Source organism: Coenobita brevimanus, chromosome 15, assembly GCF_032717465.1.
Source record: "Coenobita brevimanus isolate Jiangsu-jjx chromosome 15, ASM3271746v2, whole genome shotgun sequence".
Classification (NCBI taxonomy): domain Eukaryota; kingdom Metazoa; phylum Arthropoda; class Malacostraca; order Decapoda; family Coenobitidae; genus Coenobita; species Coenobita brevimanus.
In genome coordinates this window covers 16,810,417-16,813,062 of record NC_136968.1, presented here as the reverse complement: position 1 = coordinate 16,813,062, position 2,646 = coordinate 16,810,417, and the positions used below count along the sequence as shown (strand labels likewise).

Genomic DNA, 2,646 nt, shown 5'->3' with positions numbered 1-2,646 from the left:
CCCACATCACCAACCCTGCCTCTATATCCAACTAGCCTACCCAAGTCACCCACTCACCCGCTTCACCCTGCCGAATCAACCCACCTCATTTCACCCGTGCACAGATGCATCCTGCTCTCCCAACCACTCACCCTGCTTATCCACCCAATAATATCCACTCTGACCACAATGCATGTCAACCAATCTATCCACCCCCCAGCCAACAAGCTCAACTAGAAAGATTACTCGCAAATTCACACACACACACACACACACACACACACACACACACACACACACACACACACACACACACACACACACAATGTGCAGAGAGAGAGAGAGAGAGAGAATGATTTCTCAGTAGCCTGTAAATGAAATGAGGCGGTGGCTCAATCGGTAGATAGTTGGCCTGCAGTCCTGACGGACCCGGGTTCAAATCCCGCTGAGGCAGGGAACAGTTTAAGGATTTGAATTTCATAAAATCAGACTTTACTGATCTACCAGAAGGCCCGCCGACATGTCATAAAAATACCCCTGCTAATACCAATACACCAGTCCTGTATGAGACAGCCCTAGCATGTATTCAGTATGGACGGTGGGTGTTAGCGCCGAAGTGGTGACATGTAGAGGTGTGCGGTACGTAGGAGGACTACTGGGCCTTGAAAGCAGGCTGTGAAGCCTATGCCCAGAGTCGGTCACATAAAAAAAAAATAAAAAAAAAATATAATGTTGCACTGATCCGGTAAGTGTCACGTCTCTGTGGCCAGCCCTTCAAATCGCCATCTACCTAAAGCTTGTTATCTGATGCCGCCATACAAAGCATAATGCAACATTAACTGTTAAATATTAACTCCTTTGTATCATGCCCTAAATGAAAGAAAATAGACAAATAATGAGACCACCACTTTGCATTTCATTCTCCCTCCCCTCCCTCACTCCACCCCCACACCATCACTCATCCCCCCACCCACCTTCCCTTTGAGGAGTCGACAATCAGCAACGATGGATGCCAAATCTCCTGCTACTGCCTGTGACCCGTTGAGGGGGGCAATTAGCAGACTTCAGTCTCTGGCGGCCGAGAAGATCAAAGGAATCGTGGTTTGGTTCAGTGTCAGGGCTAGGTATGGTTTCATCAAGCCCCAGGATACTGGCGCTGATGTTTTCGTGTATCGCCAGGCTGTCATTGCACCAAACCCTCGGCATCTCCGGGGCTCCCTCGGGGACGGTGAGCTGGTGAAGTTTTGTCTCTTTGGGACTCACAAGGGTCCTGAGGATCGGGATGTTACTGGACCGGGAGGCGTAGTCGTGCAGGGTTCTACCTATGCACAGTGGTGTCTCACGGCCCGGTGACACCAGGCCAGGGATCCTGGGAGTCCTGTGGAGATAGCACCATCGTGGAGATGTGCACTGCAATGGTGAAGGCTTTTTGCAGGGGTGACAGGGGGGCTTTGCACATTCCTCTCCCCAAGATCTTTGAGGAGAATGGGCTGCCTAGCCTTGTCATGCCCTAGTGCTTTTCCAGCAATGTTCACTCTGTTCCTTGCCATCAGGAGCTTCAGGCCCAGGAGCCACGACCTGCTGCCCCTCGCACAACACCGTGGAAGAGGCTGAGGCTGGATGCTCCCCTCAACCAACAGGTTGTAAAATCAGTCACCGACCCCAATCCGGACTTGGCCAAGGTTCAGACTACTGCCAATATCCACCAACCACTGTCAGTGACTGAGGAGGGGGAGGACTCCTCTGGCTCCATCTCCATAGTCGAAGATGCATTGACCGGCTCCTCGGCCAAGGAGGAGGTGAATGAGTCCTCCTCTCCTCCAGCAGTGGAGGGCAACCCATCTCGCCCTCCTACAGTACCATGGACTACAAATATCGGCTAGATGTATCCTCCTACCAACATTTCCTGGCTCTCGATGCCCACACCCGGTCTTACCATCTTGGAGCTACAATCTACTCCAACCTCTATGATCTGCTCTGGGCTACCGACCTGGGTGAGCATATTCGACCCATTCTGACTGTCAAGGGGAAGGAGGTGTATCTGGCTGATCTGCTAGCCCTTTACCATATGTTGCCTCCATGTTTGGCCCCTTAGAAAGGCCGTCTTTGCAGTGCTGGTGCTGAGCTGCCATGTTGTTGCCACCCAGTACATTATTTGGCCTAATGCCCCTGACTGTGGGCGATGGCCATAAAAAATAAAAAAAATCCCTTCTCTCTCTGGCCCCTCCCTCTCAGCCCCTCTTACACTACTGTGACTTGCCAGACATAAAGGAGCCAACCTGAGGTATGAGGTACAACAGGATAAGTGATTATTTATGACCACGACTGTACATAAACACAATAGCCACCTTTGGCTTTGAAACAAATACAGAGAAAGTAGGAGGATACAGAGAAGGGTTTGCTATTAGTTGCATCAGACAACTGAGTCTCAGTTAGGAAGAGAAGGTGAGGTTTAGAAGGAAGAGAGGTGGTGCTCAACAGAAAGTTCCAGGAAGGACTGCGAATGTTGCACAAGTAACGAAGTGAGACGGACATTGGTTCCAGGCATCTTGCTGGGTGACTGGGGTGGATGGTGGGGGCATTTATGGTTCCCCTCCCCTTGGGGACTCCGAGTCTTGGTTATTAGATGCCATTGTTTTTGTTAAATTATGAATAGGAAGTGAAGTG

General features: G+C 50.6%; 1 pseudogene; it reads left to right on the top strand.

The window, feature by feature from the left end:
• Positions 1–984: 984 nt before the first annotated feature.
• On the top strand, positions 985–1,332 carry LOC145390685 (Y-box-binding protein 1 pseudogene; annotated as a pseudogene).
• The last annotated feature ends 1,314 nt before the right edge of the window (positions 1,333–2,646 follow it).